We start from the raw sequence: 23505 nt of genomic DNA on the forward strand, positions 1-23505 counted from the left end.
GAATATGAAGGGTCCTAGCGTTTTTATAGATAACACCCTGACGGCATATGGAAAGCGTCTATTTAAGGAGACTGGATCTCAGATGCCATTCTCAACCAAGCGAGGAAATCCTTAGAGTTGGCCATAGAAAAATCGCATCAGCATGGCTAGCGCTCCCAGTTCTTCCTCGCGCCCTCCGACCCTCAAAAAGGCGATTGGGAGAGCCGCTCAGTCTCCCACACCCAGTTGACCAAGATCCAGGTGCAAGGATATCTCCCTCCTGCAGACATGGTCCCCGTTCGGGCGGGATTGACTTCCATAAATGGCGAAACCTTGGCAGAAAATTTCCCCAATCCTTCAGAAGGGGAGCGACTGTGCTTTGTTTCCTTCCTTTTAAGTGGTGTTGGATTCCCAATCCACCCTTTCCTCCAAGGTCTCCTGGAATACTATGACCTTCAGCTGCACAATCTCATGCCAGGCTCCATTCTGCACATCGCGGGCTTCGTTGCTCTTTGTGAGCTGTTCCTGGGCTGTGAGGCCCATTTTGAATTGTGGAGAAAACTTTTCTGCCTCGTCCCCCACTCCCAGAAGGGACCTATATTTGAGGTGGGCGGCGCCGAAGTATGGCGCATAGGCGGGATAGGATATCTGTCCGGCACTCCGAAGAAGGCATCCGAAGAGTGGCCTTCATAGTGGTTTTATATCGAAGACGTTGTTCTCCCAGACCCAATCCGGCGAGGCCTTCCTGAATTTGGCAATGCTCCGTTAAAGAAACGCCACAGCTGGCGTCCTCGGAGTTTCAAAGAGGAGGACAGTGCGGAGGTTAAGCAGTTAATGAGCAAGATAAAGGCACTCACCCAATCCAGACTATCCATAATTGAAGTAATGGCGATTTCAATAACGCGAGGCGTTCAACCACTTCAATCTAGAGGACTCCCCATGTGGCACTACAACGGGGAAGATGATGCATCACGCTGCGGACGCAAGGGTCCAGACACCTTTGCTGCCTTGGCCGCCATGTTGGTTGATCTTTTTAAAGGGGGGAAAGAATATTTTACTCATGTTAAGTGCTGAGAGGGTTTTCCATGTACAACCCTCCTAGCTGGGTGAACTTTCGCTTCGTAACCTTACTCAATCCTCTTCCTGAGTCAACCTAGTTGAACTTAATCTGACTATTCTTAACAGGAATGGAGGAAGGTTGTCGCAGGGATCTATAGCCCCGCTCCGCAGCGGGAGGATCATATCCGAGACCTGGATCCCAGATTTGAAGAGGATCCGGATATATTCATAGAGTTCAAGGAGGGTTTTTTATCAGGCGAGCTACGACGGCATAGAAGTGGCCATCATAGTCGATTATCCCGGCATTCTCCGATCCCCTGCTCCCACGTAAGTACCCAGGAGACGTCTCCTTCACAAGAGTTTTCTCATCGCACCTCACCCACCGCACTATCTCGTGCTCAAAAGGGCGGCGCTCGTCTCGCCATGCCGCATCTGAAATGTCCCTTAAGAAAGCGATTCCTGCGCAGGGTGGATCTTCGAAAAGAAAAGAGGACGACGATACTGCCGAGCCCCCACCATCATTAAAAAGGTATGGTTTTTACTATGCCCTTGGCAGGTATACCAAATTTTGATGTTTCCCGCTGTGCCATATTGTTTTTAGGATAAACATACGCTGGACTGTGTCAGAAGGCCTCGCTGGTCATACACCACCCAATCCAACCCGGACTCTATTCCAAGGACTAGGGTTGATACAGGTGCGACGCCAGATTGTCCTCTCCCCGAGGATTCGGATGATGTATATGTTACCAACTCTGAAGTGGAGAGTGAGATGAATCATCTGCGCCGGAGGGCAGCTATGCGCGACGCAACTTTCCCCGAAGAGGCATTCAATGCCTTCAGCTCAGCGGATGCATAAATCCGAGCTGCTCGGGATGGGCTTGCTGGAGCCACACGCACCAGCTTTCGAAGGATATGCGGGTAAGACTTTTGTGTAGGTCCAATAATCTTGTGCACCCGTAGCCCCCGAGACTTAAAGTAGTTGGCACAACTGATTTAAGAATCATTGTACAATTTAGGTACTCACGGAGAAGAACAACCTACTATCTCAGGAGCTTGAAAAGTGTCAGTCCCAGCTAACTGCAGTCACCGCTGAACTGGAGAAATCCAAGAAGGCACCGACTGGTAATGTCAACTACTGTCTGGAAAATACGATTCTATGTCTGTGATTTTTAACATAAGCACCGTTGGACTTACGACAGCAGGATCGTCAGATCAGTTATAAAAGGAACTAAGGGCCGCGCGGGCGGATAAACAGCATGCCAAAAGGCAAGAGGCCGCTGGTCAACGTGTACTTACACGGACCAGGGATGAGAAGAACAAGCTACAGGATGCTAACACCAAGCAAGCCGAAGAGTTGAAGGACTTACGGGCCCAACTGGTGGATGCCTTGAAAGAGAACAGAAAGCTGAAAGGAGGCATATTCAGTATGCCTTTCAACCTTACTTTCGTACAGTTCCCTAATGCGAGGTGTAAACATGTTTTTCCGGAACAAGAGGTGTTCGGATTTCAAGGCGATCTGCTACAAGAGTTGTCCAGAGTGCATGAGCGAGCCCGGAGGGCAATGAGGAACATTGCTAAAGCTCTATGGCCAGCGATTCTCCTCCAGGAAGTATGGAGGATCTCGTCGCCGCTTTGGACTATGGAAGATATCAACAAGCCGAGAAGGTGCGCGAGAGGCCTGGGCCATGGTGAAAACACGGTACACCGGACTTGATCCGAATCAAATGGCCCGGGCCGGGCCTCGGGAACTAGATGGACAGGAAATTCCTGTTAGCTTAGTATATGAACAAGTAAAGATGGCCACCAAGTTTTCTCAGCAGGATTGTAAGCTAGACAACTTATTAGATGGTCTAGAGGAGGAGGAAGTTTTCGAGTCCAAGTAGTAATATACTTTTATCGATAAAAGTATCTCCAGCCAAATTATAAAACGATTGTCATGGTAGACCTTCCGCTTTAACCTCCTAAATCCAAAGTTTGGAGTGTTTCCGAATACTGTACTGTTGGTAAACACCGAAGTATGTTGGGAAACCAGGCAGTCCGGTCATAGTTGCTTGAACAGACAAGTTGTATTAGGGGAGTTATGTTATATTACATTTGATCGTAAGAAACATCTTCCAGAGAGAATAGTTCCGTTAAGGGTTCCTTTCTATGGGCCAGTGTGCATTGTTGTGCACGCCTGAGTTGTGATGCTAAAAATCACAGTACGTTATATTTTGGGGGCTTGCAGCGCAACGAGTGCAGTTCATCTTTTATTCGCCGACCTATTATTCCCTTAAGAATGCTAGCTTTCGGCTTCACCCATCTAAGGTACACGTCCCGATAACCTGGTCGTAACAATCGCAGAGGTGCCCCCTTTATGCCCTAGCCGAACAAACGGGAATGTAGGGCATAAGCACAGGAGCCAGGCAACCAAGTTTGGAAAAACTTAAGTCATAAAGGTGCATATAATGGCGAAGAAAAGACATATATGAGAAGATGACGCATATATATGGTGAGCTTGATGCTCGAAAAATAATGATAAGCTTTTGTGACAAGAAGCCCCCAGGTATTGGGGGTATGTACATTTAAGGATGTATACCCCTTAAGTGTGCGGTTTATCCGAACACAGGCTAGAAATCATATAAAAACAAAAGGAAGAAAGAGAAAAAAGACAAAAAAAGGTAACGAACTGTGAGTCTAGACTTAGGCGTAGAATCTTCGGAGTCTGGCAGCATTCCAAGGGTTTGACTCTAAGCGATTGTCCGATGCATTACGAAGGTGATAGGCTCCTCCAGTGAGAACTTCATCTATAATGAAGGGACCCTCCCATTTGGGCTTGAGCTTGTCCTTTTTCTTCTCTGGTTGGCGTAGAACAAGTTCACCGACATTGTAGGTCTTGGCCCGCACTTCTCTGCTTTGGTATCTTCGAGCTTGTTGTTGATAGAATTTTGAGGGAGCTTTTGCGACATAGCGCTCCTCCTCCAGGCCGTCTAAGTCATCTTGCTAATCAAGATCGGCCTCTCTCTCTCTCTCTTTGTACATGCGTACTTGAGGTGAGTCGTGAATAATATCGCAGGGCAAGACAACCTCTGCATCGTACACCATAAAGAACGGTGTGTACCCGGTCGTGCGATTGGGCATGGTCTGCAGTCCCCGGAGTACGTAGTCGAGCACCTCAACCCAGTGTTTATCTGACTCCTTTAAGGACCGCACTAGTCTGGGTTTAATGCCGCTCATTATCAGGCCATTAGCCCATTCGACTTGACCGTTTGTTTGAGGGTGATAGACGGAGGCATAATCGAGCTTGATGCCCATATTAGCGCACCAAGTTTTTACTTCGTCGGCTGTGAAGTTAGAGTCGTTATCGGTGATGATGCTGTGTGGGACCAAGCTTCAAAATATCGGATATCGGGTTCGCATCGGTTTGGCTTCAACATATCGGATGTCGGATATCGGGTGATATATCAGACGATATGTAGATATATCGGAGAAACCAAATCTAGTTTTTTTTCATTATTCTTGTTCAAAACATTTCCTTTTAGTAAAATAAAATGTATGATTTCAATTCTTTAACATAACACTTTTATATTCTAGTTTATTTACTTGTTGATAAAGAAACTATTAAGGAAGAATTCACAAAATCCTTACTCTATGATTCAAAACAATATGATATATACGCATTCGTACAAAACATTGTGCATGACTTAATAATATATAATGAAGTTGTAAAAATATACAATGAAGTTGTAAATGCATAAAGGTATTTCACTGCTTTCTAATAAACAATTGTTGTCATGTATGTATCGTTCTATACCGATGGACATATCGGGCTAGATATCGGCCATATCGGTTGATATTTCGGTCCATATCAGATGATATGTTGGAAAATGATATTTACCAAATGATATGTTATGCTTATATCAGTAGAGCCCCAAAAGTGACATATCGGCCTATATATCGGTCGTATCGGCCTAGATTTAAAAGCTTGTGTGGGACACCATAACGGTGTACAACACCGGATATGAAGTCTATCACTGGTCCAGCTTTGGTCGTTTTAACTGGTTTGGCCTCTATCCACTTAGTGAATTTATCTGCCATGACTAGCAGGTATTTTTACTTATGGCTTCCCCCTTTGAGGGGTCCGACCATGTCAAGCCCCCAGACCACGAAAGGCCAAGTAATGGGGATTGTTTGTAGGGCAGTAGGCGGCATATGGCTTTGATTGGCGAAAAGCTAGAATCCTACACAACATTGGACAAGGTCTTGTGCATCTGCTCGAGCCGTGGGCCAAAAAAACCGACACGGAAGGCCTTACATACGAGGGCCCGAGCTACGGCGTGATGTCCGTCAAGACCAACATGGATTTCAGCCAAGAGTTGTCGTCCCTCTTGTTCAGAGATACATCTTTGAAGGAATCCGATAGTACTTTTCTTGTAGAGTTCTCCTTCATGAAACTTGTAGGCTTTCGAACGACGAACAATACACCGAGCCTCATTCTGGTCTTTGGGGGGCTCTCGCCTATTAAGGTAGGCCAGGAAGGGTTCGGTCCATGGGGTGATTACTGCCATGATTACATGGGCCGATGGTGTTATTTCGGTGGCCGAGTCCCCAATGATATCGGAATTGTGATCGAAATCATGGGGTATGACTGGATCCGGACTGGTATTGCTGCTCTCGTCCTTCCATGCCACGGATGGCTTGAAGAGCCTTTCCACAAAGGTATTGGGTGGGATGGGGTCGCATTTAGCGCCCATGCAAGCAAGGGTGTTCGTTGCTTGATTACTCTCTCGGGCCACGTGATGAAACTCGAGCCCCTCAAACTGAGCTGATATTTTAAGTATAGTGTTGTGGTAAGCCGCCATCTTTGGATCTTTGGCATCAAATTCTCCATTTATTTGGGATATTTCGAGGTTTGAATCCCCTCGCACCTCCAGGCGTTGTATGCCCATAGAGACGGCCATCCGAAGACCATGAAACAAGGCCTCATATTCGGCTGCGTTATTAGAGTATGTATACATTATTTGGAGCACATGGTGGACTGTGTCTATTGTGGGGGATGTCAGGGTGACACCAGCCCCAAGTCCGGCTAGCATTTTAGAGCCGTCGAAGTGCATCACCCAGTTGGAATATGTGTCGTACTCTTTAGGGAGTTCGGCCTCTGTACATTCGGCGACGAAGTCAGCCAACACCTGATATTTAATGGCTCGGCGCAGCCTATATGTTATTTCAAATGGTAAGAGCTCAATAGCCCATTTGGTGATCTGTCCGGTGGCGTTCGGTTGTTTATAATATCATTAAGTGGTACTTTGGAAGCCACCGTGATCGAACATTCTTGGAAGTAGTGCCACAGCTTCCGGGATGCCATGAAGACCGCGTATGCTATCTTTTGATAGTGCGGGTATCGGGATTTTCATGGTGTGAGGACCGTTGATACATAGTATACTGGTTTTGAAGTGGGAATTTGTGTCCCTCTTCCTCTCGTTCAACGACGAGGACCGCACTCACCACCTGGTGCATCGCGGAGATGTATAGTAGCATGGGTTCGCCGACATTTGGCGTGGCCGGGATTGGGTTGCTTTCTAATCAAGCTTTGATTTCTTCTAGTCCAGTTGTAGCAGCATCCATCCACAGGAAGTGGTAGGTGTGTCGGAGCAGACAATATAATGGCAGAGCCTTTTCTCCTAATCTGGAGATAAAGCGGCTCAAAGCTGCCATGCACCCGGCTAGTTTTTGGACCTGTTTCAGGTCTGTTGGTGTATCCAACTGTGACAGGGCTCGGATTTTGGCTGGGTTTGCTTCGATTCCCCAATTAGAAACAATGAACCCAAGAAGTTTTCCGGTGGGAATGCCAAAAACGCACTTTTCTGGATTGAGTCGTATGTCATATCTTCGGAGGTTGTCGAATGTAAGGCGTAAGTCATCCACCAATGATTCGACATGCTTAGTTTTGATGACTACATCATCTACATATGCTTCAACTGTCTTGCCGATTTGCTTTTCCAGGCACGTTTGAATCATGTGTTGGTATGTGGCGCCAGCGTTTTTGAGCCCAAAGGGCATGGTGTTGAAGCAGAAGGGCCCGTATCGGGTGATGAATGTCGTTGCGGCTTGATAGGATTCCTTCATTTTGATTTGGTGGTATCCGGAATATGCATCGAGGAAGCAAAGTGAGTCGTGCCCTGCTGTTGCATCAATAATCTGGTCGATGCGAGATAGTGGGAAGGGATCCTTAGGGCAGGCTTTATTGAGGTCCTTGAAGTCGACACACAAGCGCCAGGATTTATCCTTCCTCGGCACCATGACCAAATTTTCTAGCCAATCCGGATGTTTGATCTCTCTGATAAACCCGGCTTCGAGTAGCTTGGCTAGCTCCTCCCCCATAGCCTGTCATTTGGGTTTGGAAAATTGCCACAGCGTTTGCTTGACTGGCTTGTATCCCTTCAGTATGTTGAGACTATGTTCGGCTAGCGCGCGTGGGATTCCCGGCATATCTGAGGGGTGCTAGGCGAAAATGTCCCGGTTCTCGCGCAAGAACGCACGCAATGCAGCGTCGACCGCCGGATCCAGCTGTGCCCCAATGGAAGCTGTCGTCTTGGGGTCCGTCAGGTGAACTTGAAATTTGACTATCTCGTATGCTAGCTTGAAAGAAGTGGATTTAGGCCTTTTATCAAGAATTACATCGTCTCTATCCACCATGGAACATAGAGCGGTGAGCTCCTCGGCCGCCAGGGCTTCGCTCAGTGCCTCGAGGGCCAGGGATGCGATTTTGTGTTTTGCGCGGAGTGCTATGTCTGGATCACTTGAGATAGTGATAACACCGTTGGGCCCGGGCATTTTGAGCTTCATGTACCCGTAATGAGGTATGGCTTGAAAGCGTGTGAATGCATCTCGCCCTAACTAGGCATGATATCCACTGTTGAAAGGGGCCACTTGGAAGATTATCTCTTCGGACCTATAATTCTCTGGCATGCCGAATACCACATCTAATTTAATTTTCCCTGATCATCTTGCTTCCCAACTGGGGATGATTCCTCGGAAGGAGGTATTGCATTGCTCAATGCGACTCTTGTCCATCTGCATTTTATTGAGCGTGCCTTCATAGATGAGGTTTAGTTCGCTGCCGCCGTCCATGAGCACTTTAGTGAGGCGAAAGCCATCTACAATTGGGTTTAGAACCAAAGCGGCTGGTGTTCGGACTGATCGGGCCCTTGGCTCATCATTGGCGTTAAAGGTTATCGCCATATCGTTCCAAGGATTTATTGTGGCAACGTGATTGACTTCGGCGAGGTCACAGAGCGCCCTTTTGCGCCGGTTGTTTGAAGAAAAGGTCTTGAAGACCGTAGACACAACAAGGTCGTTATCCTCAGGGGAATGCCTTGTCGGAGTAGTGTTGGTGAGGATAGCCTCCCCGCTTTTAGCCACCTGCCGGAGTATCCAACATTCCCGAAGGTTATGAATTGGCTCGGAATTTGGCATCGGGTGTATCTGACAGGGCTCGTCGAGCCATCCATCAAGGACAGTTTTGTGTCCCGATAAGGGCTGAATTGTTCTTTCCGTGGAAGAATGATCAGGTGCCCCGTAAGGGTGCATCCTTTTTGTTCGGCCGGTGGGTGGCTTAAAGGCCAATGGCTCCCACCGAGCTGTCTGGGCTTTCCAGGCGCTTTCCATTGCGCGGTGCTTCTGTACTATGTGTGCCAAATCTGCAAAGTGCGGAATGCGGCGCCGATTGAGGGCATTGAGGACGCCCTCGTCCATACAGTTGCGGCAAAAGACTGATACCGCATCGTCGTTGCAGCAATCTTTGATCTTGTTTTTAACAAGTAGGAATCTAGCCCAAAAGTGATGGACTGTTTCCAAAGGTTGCTGTCATATATACATTAAATCACATATGTCTGAGGGACCAGAATTGCTTGGACAGTATTGATTGTGGTGGGTGGGTGGGCTTGAATCTGAACCTTGACCCATTGTGGAATCCGGATTTTGAAAAATTTCTGAGATCATTGGCCCAGGGTCCGGAGTGTCCAGGGGGTTTTTCGACTCAGTGTCGGATTCTATGTTCGGGAGAGAGATAGTCCCTTCTCGAAGATGATTGTCCGGCTCATAGGGCTCCGAGATCCGAACATAGTTTGTTTTTAGCATAGGAGGGGCGGTATCCTCAACTTGTCTTCCACAACAGTCACCAGGTGGGTGACAGGTGGAGACCTTATTTCCCTCTGATTGGATTTAAGCCCAACCAGATTGTAATCTGTTGCGACCCCAAGGGCGGCGATGCGATCTAGCAATTCGTTTAAAGATGAAACATCTGTCCGATCCATCTTATCGATGCCTTCGGGGTTGATGTGGAGATAATGTTTGGCAACCGAGGGACCGCCTTGGGATTAATGGCTGGACGGGTGCCTATGGTGAAATTGCTGATCTAGAGGATCTGCCCAGGAAATAGGGCTCTTCCAAAGGTGATTTTGTTGTCGACGACGAGGCGAGGCGTCGGTCCTTCTATCGACATCATGGAGGAACTCTCAATGAAAGCACCAATGTCGATGTCAAAATCGGCAGATCTCGGGTAGGGGGTCCCTAACTATGCGTCTAAGGATCAAAGGTAACAGGAGGCATGGGACACGATGTTTACCCAGGTTCGGGCCCTCTTGATGGAGGTAGAACCCTACGTCCTGCTTGTTTGACTTTGATGAGTACAGGGGTTACAAGAGTTTATCTACCACGATATCGTAATGGCTAAACCCTAGATGTCTAGCATGTATGATTATGACTGCCTCTATGGACTAAACCCTCCGATTTATATAGACATCGGAGGGGGCTAGCATTGTACAAGTTCGGTTTACAGGGGAAGGAAACCATACATCCGGACGTCAAGCTTGCCATACACGCAAAGGAGAGGCATGTCCGGACTTGGGGGGAGTCTTCTATCTTGTATCTTCACGGCCCAGCAGTCCAGCCCACGTCACATGTCCCGGACGCCCGGGGACCCCCTAATCCAAGACTCCATGAGCGACAGGCCGGCAGCAGGCTTCGCAGGCCATGGGACGTGGAGGTGGTGTTCAGGTACGACCACATGTACCTGTGTCATGGCTGGGAGCAGTTCGTCCGTGCCTATGACCTGCGACACGAGTACTTCCTTGTCCTTAGGTACGACGGCAACACCACGCTCACCGTGAAGGTGTTCAACACGACTATGTGCCGCATGCACTACTAGGACGACGATGATGCCAGTATTCTCTGCCTCTTCTTCCTCTCCATTTGGCTTTGTCTCACACTAATTGTTAAAAAAAACTTTGTTGCATTTGGCCAGGCAATGGAAGCAGCAGCAACGACTCTTGCTATAGCAAAAGCAGGAGTGAGTCTGGCTATAGCGAAAGCAGCAGCGAGGATGATCCAGAATGGAGTGGGGAAGAAGAGGAGCATAGTGGGGATGACGAGGTGCAGCCTATTCTGTCTTATGATGACCTCGCGATGGTGGTGGCTGACGATGGCCAAGCGATGGTGGTGGCTGACGATGGCCAAGCGATGGTGGTGGCTGACGATGGCCAAGCGATGGTGGTGGCTGACGATGGGCAAGAGATGGTGGTGGCTGGCGATGACCTAGCGATGTTGCTGCCTGAAGATGGCCTCGCGATGGTGGTGGTGCCTGACAATGACCTCGCGATGATGACGGCGCCAGCAATCCCACAGTCGGGCGAGATGACCATGCCAATTGTGGTAGAAGACTGCATCCCACTGCCTTGCCGCTCTAAGCGCATCAGGATGATGAAGGAGAAGGATAAGAAGGAGGAGTGAAGTATGTCAGGTATGTCAGATCTCCAAAATGATCTATACTTAGCTTTCTTTCCTCCGAAATGACCTAAGTTCTTTAATATGCTAAGTTATCTCCAATATGCTTAGTTACCTAGGTTTTCTCAATAATGACATACACTTAGCTTACTTATGTAAAAAATGGCATAATTAGCTTACTTAGGTTTGAAATGGCATAACAATCTTGGTAACCTCATATATGTCATATAGTTAGCTTATTTTCCTCAAAAATGACATAATAAGCCTAATTAGCTCCAAAATGATCAATTTTACCTAAGTTAGCTCCAAAATAACCTAAGTTAGCTCTAAAATGCTAAATTAGCTCTAATATGCTTAGTTACCTGGGTTAGCTCAAGAAAGACATATACTTAGCTTACTTATGTCAAAAATGGCATAATTAGCTGGGTTAGCTCCAAAATGACCAATTTTACCTAGGTTACCTCCAATATGATCTATTTTACCAAGGTTAGCTCCCAAATGACCAACTTTACCTAGGTTAGCTCCACTATGATCCATTTTACCTAGGTTAGCTCCAAAATGACCTATTTACCTAGCTTAGCTCTAAAATGACCTACACACTTAGCATTTTTACCTAGCTTAACTAAAAAATGGCACTTTTACCTACCTTAGTTAGAAGAAGAAGAATATAAAGAAGAGGAGAGGAGAAAAGAAAGAGAAGATAAATTCTTCTTCTTCTTTTTCTTCTTCCTTTTCTTTTTTTTTGCTAGTCTTCTTCTTCTTCTAACTTTCATCTTTCCCAATTTGCAGATTTATTTTAGATGAGGAAGCTTGCATTGATGGAGTGTACTCTTCTCCTTGTGCTTCCTTTTTGTTTACGGAAACTTGTTGGAAACTTCTTTTGGATATGTATGTATATATGGATATGTTGTTGGAAACTTGTTTTGGATATGTATGTATATGTCGATATGTTGTTGGAAACTTCTTGTTGGAAATCATTGTAGGTTGGATATGTTGTTGGAAACTTGTATGTTTCTTATGTTGTTGGAAACTTATTGTTGGCATGCTTGTTGAAATTATTTTGAAATGTGTGTGTGCGAAATTCTGTCAAATTGAATGAATCTAAGAAAAAAAACAGGGGCTATACAGGCACTTTGCCGTCTGCTGGCAGACGGCAAAGCTGCCACGTGGCAGCTACCTGTGCAACCTGGGGGCACTTGGCTGGCCTATATGGTTTCTATGCCGTCCGCTGGCAGACGGCAAAGAACTTTGCATCTTTGTCATCTGTCAATAGATGGCAAAGTGCACCGTTAACCCCTTAACGGCCCTAAGCTGCCACGTATGCCATCCAGGTCCTTTGCCATCTGCTAGATGATGACAAAGACCATTTTATCTTTGCCGTCCGCCAGCAGATGGCAAAGAACCCTTTGTCGTAGCCTATTCAGCCGGGTCGTTTGCCGTCTCTTAGCTCACGGTAAAGGTCTTTGTCGTCCGCTAGGCATGCCTTTGCCGTCAACCATGGTGGATGACAAAGTGTCTGATTCCTGTAGTGGTATTTCTCTCTGATCTATTGATTTGGTTTGGCCAACTAAATTGATTTTTCTTGCAATGGGAGAGGTGCTTTCCGATGGGTTCAATCTTGCAGTGCTCAATCCCAGTGACAGAAGGGGACATGACACGTATTTTATTGTTTTCATCAAGGATAAAAAGATGGGGTTTATTCATATTGATTGGATCTATCCATGTACATCATGTCATCTTGCCTAAGGCATTACCCCGTTCTTGTTAAATTAATACACTAGATGCATGTTGGATAGCGGTCGATGTGTGGAGTAATAGTAGTAGATGCAGACAGGAGTAAGTCTACTTGTCTCGGACGTGATGCCTATATACATGATCATTGCCTTGGATATCTACATAATTTATTACTTTTCTATCAATTGCTCAACAGTAATTTTTTTACCCACCATATTCTTTCTTTCAAGAGAGAAGCATCTAGTGAAAACTATGGCCCCGAGTCTATCTTTATCATATTGTTGTCAGATCTATAAAATAAAAAACCCAAAAATACCTTGCTACAATTTATTTACCTTTATCTTATTTTGCACTTTGACTTATCTTTTATATCTATCTCTATCAGATCTCATCCTTGCAAGTGACCATGAAGGGATTGCCAGCCCCTTTTTTGCGTTTGGTGCAAGTATTTTTTTTTTGTTTGTGTAGGTGCGATCATTGGGGACTTGTGTGTTCCTCCTACTGGATTAATACCTTGGTTCTTAACTGAGGGAAATACTTATCTCTACTTTGATGCATCAGCCTTTCCTCTTCGAGGGAAAAACCTACGCCCTAAAAGAATTGAACAAGACTCTCAAAGAATTTATATTGATGCACCTAGTCCATCTAAAAAGAAAAGAAAAAGTAAAATGATAGGACTTTGCATACCTCTAGTGAACCTGAGACAAAAAACCTTCTGAGGATAAACATGATGTCTCTGTTTTCGATGCTGAAACTCAATCCGATAATGAACATTCACCTAGTGATAGTGAAAATGACAATGATGATGCTCATTTAGATGCTCAACCAGACAATGATAAAGAACTATATAATGTTGATGAAATAGAACCTACTGTTGATCTTGATAACCCACCTCCTAAAAATAAACGTTATGATAAAAGAGACTTTGTTACTAGAAAACAAGGTAAGGAAAGAGAACCATGGGTTTAGAAACCCATGCCCTTTCCACCTAAACCATCTAAGAATAAGGATGAGGAAGAATTTGAACGCTTTGCTGAAATGCCCAGTCTTTTTGCGTACTCGTTTGATTGATATTTTGAAGATGGCCCCTTATGCTAAATATATGAAAGATATTGTCACTAATAAAAGAAAAATATCTGAAGCCGAAATCTCCACCATGCTTGCTAATTATTCATTTAAGGATGGAGTACCTAAGAAACTAGGAGATCCACGAATACCAACTATACCATCTTCCATTAAAAGAAGTTATGTCAAAACTACTTTATGTGATTTGGCAGCCGGTGTTAGTGTTAGCTTTTCTCTTTATATAAAAGACTTGATTTGTATAAATTCACACCCACTGAAATATCATTGGAAATGGCTAACAAATCAACTACCATACTGATACGTCCATTCTGCATCATGCTTTTATATCGATATTTATTGCATTATGGACTGTTATTTCACTTTATGTCACAATACTTATGGCTATTCTCTCTTATTTTACAAGGTTTACATAAGGAGGGAGAATGCCGGCAGCTGGAATTCTAGGCTGGAAAAGGAGCAAATATTAGAGACCTATTCTGCGCAACTCCAAAAGTCCTGAAACTCAACGGAACATCTTAAAATAAATAAAGAAAAAACCTCGCCAAAGATGAAGGCCAGGGGGCCCACACCCTGCTCACGAGGGTGGGGGGCGCCCCCCCCCCCCTAGGGCGCGCCCCCTACCTCGTGGGCCCCCTGGTGGCTCTCCGACGTCCACCTTCTCATATATGAAGTCTTTCGATGAGAAAAAAATAAGAAGGAACTTTTTGGGACGAGACTCCGCCGCCACGAGGCGGAAACTTGGCGGATCCAATCTAGAGCTGAAGGAAATATGCCCTAGAGACAATAATAAAGTTATTATTTACTTCCTTATATCATGATAAATGTTTATTATTCATGCTAGAATTGTATTAATCGGAAACATAATACATGTGTGAATACATAGACAAACAGAGTGTCACTAGTATGCCTCTACTTGACTAGCTCGTTGATCGAAGATGGTTATGTTTCCTAACCATAGACATGTGTTGTCATTTGATTAACGGGATCACATCATTAGGATAATGATGTGATTGACATGACCCATTCCATTAGCTTAGCACCCGATCGTTTAGTATGTTGCTATTGCTTTCTTCATGACTTATACATGTTCCTATGACTATGAGATTATGCAACTCCCGTTTGCCGGAGGAACACTTTGTGTGCTACCAAAGTCACAACGTAACTGGGTGATTATAAAGGAGCTCTACAGGTGTCTCCAAAGGTAAATGTTGGTTGGCGTATTTTTAGATTAGGATTTGTCACTCTGATTGTCAGAGAGGTATCTTCTGGGCCCTCTCGGTAATGCACATCACACAAGCCTTGCAAGCATTGCAACTAATGAGTTAGTTGCAAGATGATGTATTACGAAATGAGTAAAGAGACTTGCCGGTAACGAGATTGAACTAGGTATTGAGATACCAACGATCGAATCTCGGGCAAGTAACATACCGATGACAAAGGGAACAACGTATGCTTGGCCACTTGAGTAGAGGAAGAAGGAGTAACATCTCTGGCACGCTTCCTGGAAGCATCACACCTCAACTGAGCAGCCTCTTGTTTCAGTGCCATGTTGTAGAACTCATCGTATCTCAACGGCTCAAAGAGGACAAGAGCGAGCTGAATTTCTTCACGAAGACCACCCCTGAACTGATATATCATGCTCTTCTCATCAGGAACATCCTGCTTGGCAAAACGGGCGAGCTTCTGGAACAACTTGTTGTAGTCATAGACAGACAAAGAGCCTTGCTTCAGATTGCGGAATTCCTGACGCTTACTTTCAACCACACTTTGAGGAATGTGATGAGCGCGGAAATCTCGACGGAAATCATCCCAAGTGATACACGTCCACCTCTGGAATCCTTGTACTGCTGGAACCACTTCTGCAGCTTGATCTTTGAGTTGGAAGGAAGCGAACTTCACAAAGTCCTCAGGCCTGACGTTACTGCACTCGAAATGCTTACACAGATCCACAAGCCAATCGTCAGCATCGGTTGCCTCAACACAATTACTGAAAGTCTTTGGCCCGTTAGCAAGGAACTGGTTGAGTGTAGCAAAGTGACTCTGATTGCTGCCTTGATTCCCTTGACTGCCTTGATTGCGCTCTTGGAGAATTTGCATGATCAGCTGAGTGTTTGCATTGGTTGCGCCATCACAGCTTGCCATGCCTCTGGAGGAGGTGGAGGTGGTGGCGGATCAGGATTCGGAGTCCTGCGCGTTGGAGGAGCCATCCTGAAGAGGTTGACCACCATTAGCACATGACAGATAAATATTGAAACTGAATCCAACGTAATGAAAATTGCAACATATAGTCTTCACATCCGAACAAAATGAACGAATGCATTTCTCTTGAAGTGGTCACATATCTAAATTGCGAAGCCACGAAGAATCAGGTAGAAGGGGTACAACAACGAGGGATGGAATCAACATATGACGTCGAAGCAAAACGAATGCCACAACTCGAAATAAAACCAAGGGTTGGCTTGCGGAATAAGCCGGAACAAACAGATGATAGAAATTTCGTCCGAAGTTTTCGTGGTGGGACCTACACGGGCTCGATCGTACAGCACCATCATGTACAAGGCAGTGCACATGACATACGAAGCGTCCCCGAGTCAGCATAGCCAAGGACTCTTTAAGACACAACGAGACCACTGTAAAATCGACCGTGAATAGGAACCACTAGACGTCGAACCCCAATTTCATATCATACATCTGTCGGAAAGATATCCTAAGGCTACTTGAATTCCCACCTATGAATCTCCGAAATTTCCGGTTTATGCAATCAGGTGTTGGGATACAGGGGAAGCATAATATCTCACCCAAGCTAGCAAATCCTACATCCAGCTGTATCCATCCATTCAACACATAACCAAGAAACCTTCGGAAACCATCTATCTCAACCTTCAAAAAGCATCCGTTATACAAGTTATGGCAATACTCCCGAACTCCCGCCCCAGTACTGGGTGGCGTCGAGGTTATCTCACCAACGAACTGCATAAAGAGATTTTTGATGTCGCGCACATTCTCAAGTATACCAGAATTCAACGATAAAATTGTGACGACACACCTCGGAGCTCAACTCCCCGAGACACTGCCACAACCCCAAAAGACAGGAGGCACCAAGAACAATGTTCTCGTCACAAAACCATCGGAACAAAACCAAGATACTCGCGTGATCCTAAAAAAAATTTAGTGAAATTTGAGAAGAGAAGAGTCAAAACTCTACGTCAGGATGCCTTACCAGAGCGATGAGGAGACTGGGAAGTAAAAAGAATTCCTAACTCTCCGATATATAATTCCTAAGTGACTCAAAACATTTTTCTAGACACAACTAGGCTGCTAAAAACGATTAAGCAATGGGGGCTCCTAAGGTCGGGGAAGGCTCTGATTACCAACTTGTAACACCCTCGATGCGGCTATAGCTCCCACGTGTCGAGGCATGACTTAGAGACATAACCGCATTGAAAGCAACGTCGCAAGTCAGGCAATCATTACAACATCCCATGTAATACATAATAGAAGGGGGAGATAACATAGTTGGCTTACACTCGCCACATCACGTCAGACTACATAAATAACATCCATCAAACAAACACTCATGGCCTGACTACGGCGCCAAAATGGAAAAGAACCCAACATGCGACAAGGCCCTGAATCGAACCCCAACTAGGCACCACTACTGATCATCGGGAAAGGAAACATAATAACGTTGAGAGTCCTCGTCGAACTCCCACTTGAGCTCGTACTCGTCACCTGGAGCGAATCACCCTGGACCTGCATCTGGAATTATAGTATTTGTGAGCCACAAGGACTCAGCAATCTCGCACCCACGCGATCAAGACTATTTAAGCTTATAGGAAGGATAAGGCAAGTATGTGGAGCTGCACAAGCGACTAGCATATATGGTGGCTAACTTATTCGCAAAGGAGAGCAAGAAGGAGGCAAAGCCGCGAGCGAGAAACTAGAAGGAACAACCTGCGCAAGCAATTACTCCAACACCGTGTCCACTTCCCGGACTCCGCCGAGAAGAGGCCATCACGGCAACACACTCAGTTGATCATTTTAACTAATTAGGGTTCAAGTTATCTACAACCGACATTAACAAATTCCCATCTGCCCATAACCGCGGGCACGGCTTTCGAAAGTTCAATCCCTGCAGGGGAGTCCCAACTTAGCCCATGACAAGCTCTCACGGTCAACGAAGGAAAGACCTCCTCCCAAGACATCCGATCAGACTCGGTATCTCGGTAACTCAAGACACTTCGACAGGTTAAAACAAGACCAGCAACACCGCCCGAATGTGCCGACAAATCCCGATAGGAGCTGCACATATCTCTTTCTCAGGGCACACTCAGATTGTCCTAGGTACGGGTAGGCCAGCCCAGAGTTGCCCCTGGTGGCCACCGGTAGCTGACAGGTGGACCAACACTCAGAGGAGCACTGGCCCGGGGGGGTTAAAATAAGATGACCCTTGAGTCTGCAGAACCCAAGGGAAAGAAAAGGCTAGGTGGCAAATGGTAAAACCAAGGTTGGGCATTGCTGGAAAAGCTTTAATCAAGGCGAAATATCAAGGGGTTCCCATTATAACCCAACCGCGTAAGGAACGCAAAATCCGGGAACATAACACCGATATGACGGAAACTAGGGCGGCAAGAGTGGAACAAAACACTAGGCGAGAGGCCGAGCCTTCCACCCTTTACCAAGTATATAGATGCATTAAGATAACATAGCAATATAGTGATATCCCAACAAGCAAATAAAAGATGTTCCAATAGGAACGGCTCCAATCTTCACCTGCAACTAGCAACGCTATAAGAGGGGGCTGAGCAAAGCGGTAACATAGCCAATCAACGGTTTGCTAGGACAAGGTGGGTTAAAGGTTCAATCATGCAATTGGGAGGCTGACAAGCAAATGGTAGGCATCGTAGCATTGGCAAAGCAAAAGAGCGAGCAAACTAGCATAGCAAAGATAGTAGTGATTTCGAGGGTATGATCATCTTGCCTGCACAGTTGTCAGAGTTGACTGGATCCTCACAAGCAAACTCAACGGGCTCCTCGGTAGCGAACTCGTCTCCCGGCTCTACCCAACAAGACAAACAAGCAACAAGGATACAATCAACCACGTGCAAGACCAAGCAATATGATGAAATGATGACATGCTATGCGAGATGCGATGCGGGATGCAAAATGCAAGATATGACAGTAAATGCATGAACCTGGCCTCAACTTGGAATTCCAAGGGTTCCACTGGATAGAGGGGATGAAATCGCTTGAAAATGATATAAAGATCATTGGAATCGGAGTTACGGTTTGGAAATGGCAAGCGTTTTAAGATATGACACCGGTCTGCGATTTACAGCAAGTAGGCATCTAAACGCAACGAAATGAACATGCTACAGCCACCAAACATGACAACAAAATACATGGCAGGGATGCCCACAAGATGCTTAACAAAAGACTAGCACTGAGACACGGCCAATTCATCCATTAAGAGGTTCAAACAAGCATGGCAAAAACGCAAATGCAAAACAGATTCTAGACTTAGTGAAATTAACACTTGTCTGAAATTTCAGATCACGATGCTCTCTTCGGAGCAGTAAAACAATATGATACATGACCTGAACATGACAAGTAAGAACATTGCATGGAGCTACTCAACAAGCTTAACAAAAGACCCAAAGTGACCTGGGGCCAAAAGGGTTCACAAAATATATTAACGGGCACACGAACATAGCTAAAACACAATCAGTTTTCAGACTTAGTGAAAACTGAGACATGCTGAAATATAACTCACGAAGGCATGTAAACGAGCTCGATGCACTCACCATGGTGCAAGTCACAGAAAGGCAAGCATACATCCATTGAGAAGGCACAAAATACAAGCTAGACATGGCAAGAACAATGGCATAGCATGCATGGATCAACTACAATAACATCGGCAAAATCGCAAACAAGTTGACGATCTGCCCAGATTCACCATGAAGCAAAAGTAGAGCTCGATTGACGCAAGCTATGGTGCTCCATAATTGCAAACCAAGACATGGATGGATAGATCATAACATGAAACAAAAGTCCCTTACTGATCATCCTCAAAAGAGGTACGGATCACTAGGAAACAAACTGAACATATGGCATCATGAACTAAAATATCCCAGACTTAGCGAAAACAACTAAGTCCCTGAAATCAGCAATCTCAGGTGCCTCTCTTCGCAAGCTTGCACAAGACAACACACACATCCTAAAAATGCATGGGTGGCACCTCTGGAAAGAAGACAAAATGCTTAACAATTCATCCCAAAGGGGCACAGGCATATCATGCACGGATTAAACATGGCAAAAATGACAAAAGTGCATGATGAACTAACGGATCTGCAATTTAACTCATGAAGCCTCCTTCTAACAGCAGTTTGGGCATCAAGATGAGCTCAAATGAAAATGATGCAATGGAATGAAATGATGTACTCGTCGAGGCGAAGATTTTGATATATCATATGTCCAAAACGGAGCTACGGATACAAAGTTACGGGCGGTCAAAGTTAGCACAAAAAATTAAGGGGGAGAGGGAAGAAAGTCAACCCTCAGTTTTAGATCTCAGATCTAGGGTTCGGGGCGCGCGGCCCGAGACGGCAGCGGTACTGTTCACCGGCGACGACGGGGGAGGAGGCGGCGGCTTGCCGGAGCGCGAGGGAGGCCGGAGGACGGGGCGGCGGCGCCGGCCGGTTGAGGGGGGCGGCGGAGCCGGCCGGTGGCGGCGAGACGGCGGCGGCGGCGAGGCCCGGCCGTGGCGTGGTGTGGTGGCGCGGTTGCCGGAGTAGCAAGGTGGCGCGGCTCGCCGGCGGAGGCGGCGGCCGGCGAGAGGAGAGGCGGCGGTGCTCGGGCGGCCCGCGAGAGGCGGCAGGCGCGGCGGGCGCGGCCCGGATCGGCGGTGCGGGGGCCGGCTCTGGGCCTTCGGGCCCGGCGGCGGCCGGCTGGTGGCGGCGCCACGTGTCAACGCGTGGGAGGCTGGAGGCGGCGGGGCGGACACGTCCGGCCCGAATCGGACATGTCCGTCGGCGGGAGGAGCAGCGGATCTGGAGATTAGGGTTTCGGAGAGGGAGAGAGATCCGAATTCGGGGGGGGTGTATTTATAGGCATAAGTGGAGCTAGGAGAGTCCAAATGAGGTGCGGTTTTCGGCCACGCGATCGTGATCGAATGCTCTAGGACATGGAGCAGAGTTTGGTGGGTTTTTGGGCCAAATTGGAGGGGTGTTGGGCTGCAACACACACGAGGCCTTTTCGGTCCCTCGGTTAACCGTTGGAGTATCAAACGAAGTCCAAATGACCCGAAACTTGACAGGCGGTCTACCGGTAGTAAACCAAGGCCGCATGACAAGTCTCGGTCCAATTCGGAAATGTTTAATCCCCACACACGAAAGAAAGCTAGAAATGGCCACCGGAGGAGAACGAAGCGCCGGAATGCAAAAACGGACAACGGGGAAAATGCTCGAATGCATGAGATGAACACGTATGCAAATGCAATGCACATGATGACATGACATGAGATGCATGAAAACGAAAACAACACACGGAGACAAAACCCGAACCCAAGGAAATAAACATAACTTAACGCCGGAAACGGCAAGAGTTGGATACAAATAGGGAAAGTTACATCCGGGGTGTTACATACATTCACGTTAAATAGGGCACCATCTAAATCCGTTTGAGATGACACCGTATGAACTATGGTTTAGCAAGAAACCTAAGCTGTCATTTCTTAAAGTTTGATGTTGCAATGCTTATGTGAAAAAGTTTCAACTTGGTAAGCTCAAACCTAAATCGGAGAAGTGCGTCTTCATAGGATATCCAAAGGAAACTATTGGATACAGCTTCTATCACATATCCGAAGGCAAGACTTTTGTTGCTAAATTCGGAAACTTTCTAGAGAAGGAGTTTCTCTCGAAAGAAGTGAGTGGGAGGAAAGTAGAAAAGTTGATAAGGTAATTGTACCTTCTCCCTTATTGGAAAGTAGTTCATCACAGAAATATGTTCTTGTGACTACTACACCAATTAGTGAGGAAGCTAATGATGATGATCATGTAAGTTCAGATCAAGTTACTACCGAATCTCGTAGGTAAACCAGAGTGAGATCCGCACCAGAGTGGTACGGTAATCCTGTTCTGGAAGTCATGTTACTAGACCATGACGAACTTGCGAACTATGAGGAAGCGATGATGAGCCCAGATTCCGCGAAATGGTTTGAGGCCATGAAATCTGAGATATGATCCATGTATGAGAACAAAGTATGGACTTTGATGGATTTGCCCGATGATCGGCAAGCCATAGAAAATAAATGGATCTTCAAGAGGAAGACAGACGCTGATAGCAGTGTTACTATCTACAAAGCTAGACTTCTCGAAAAAGGTTTTTGACAAAGTTCAAGGTGCTGACTACGATGAAATTTTCTCACTCGTAGCGATGCTTAAGTCTGTCCAAATCATGTTAGCAATTGCCGCATTTTTATGAAATCTGGCAAATGGATAAACAAAACTACATTCCTTAATGGATTTAAAGAAGAGTTGTATATGATGCAACCAGAAGGTTTTGTCAATCCTAAAGGTGCTAACAAAATATGCAAGCTCCAGCGATCCATCTATGGACTGGTGCAAGCATCTCGGAGTTGGAATATACGCTTTGATAAGTTGATCAAAGCATATAGTTTTATACAGACTTGCGGTGAAGCTTGTATTTACAAGAAAGTGAGTGGGAGCACTACAACATTTCTGATAAGTATATGTGAACGATATATTGTTGATCGGAAATAATGTATAATTTTCTGGAAAGCATAAAGGAATATTTGAAAGGTACCCCTACTCTAGTACACCGACATTCTCTCACAAGAAAAACATGATCACACCTTAGTACTCTTTGGGTGTTAATCACATAGCGATGTGAACTAGATTACTGACTCTAGTAAACCCTTTGGGTGTTGGTCACATATCGATGTGAACTATGGGTGTTAACCACATAAAGATGTGAACTATTTATGTTAGATCACATGGCGATGTGAACTAGATTATTGACTCTAGTGCAAGTGGGAGACTGAAGGAAATATGCCCTAGAGGCAATAATAAAGTTATTATTTATTTCCTTATATCATGATAAATGTTTATTATTCATGCTAGAATTGTATTAACCGGAAACATAATACATGTGTGAATACATAGACAAACAGAGTGTCACTAGTATGCCTCTACTTGACTAGCTCGTTGATCGAAGATGGTTATGTTTCCTAACCATAGACATGTGTTGTCATTTGATTAATGGGATCACATCATTAGGAGAATGATGTGATTGACATGACCCATTCCATTAGCTTAGCACCCGATCGTTTAGTATGTTGCTATTGCTTTCTTTATGACTTATACATGTTCCTATGACTATGAGATTATGCAACTCCCGTTTGCCGGAGGAACACTTTGTGTGCTACCAAACGTCACAACGTAACTGGGTGATTATAAAGGAGCTCTACAGTTGTCTCCAAAGGTAAATGTTGGGTTGGCGTATTTCGAGATTAGGATTTGTCACTCCGATTGTCGGAGAGGTATCTCTGGGCCCTCTCGGTAATGCACATCACATAAGCCTTGCAAGCATTGCAACTAATGAGTTAGTTGCGAGATGATGTATTACGAAACGAGTAAAGAGACTTGCCGGTAACGAGATTGAACTAGGTATTGAGATACCGACGATCGAATCTCGGGCAAGTAACATACCGATGACAAAGAGAACAACGTATGTTGTTATGCGGTCTGACCGATAAAGATCTTCGTAGAATATGTGGGAGCCAATATGAGCATCCAGGTTCCGCTATTGGTTATTGACCGGAGACGTGTCTCGGTCATGTCTACATTGTTCTCGAACCCGTAGGGT

This window comes from Triticum urartu, chromosome 6, assembly GCF_003073215.2.
Source record: "Triticum urartu cultivar G1812 chromosome 6, Tu2.1, whole genome shotgun sequence".
NCBI lineage: Eukaryota > Viridiplantae > Streptophyta > Magnoliopsida > Poales > Poaceae > Triticum > Triticum urartu.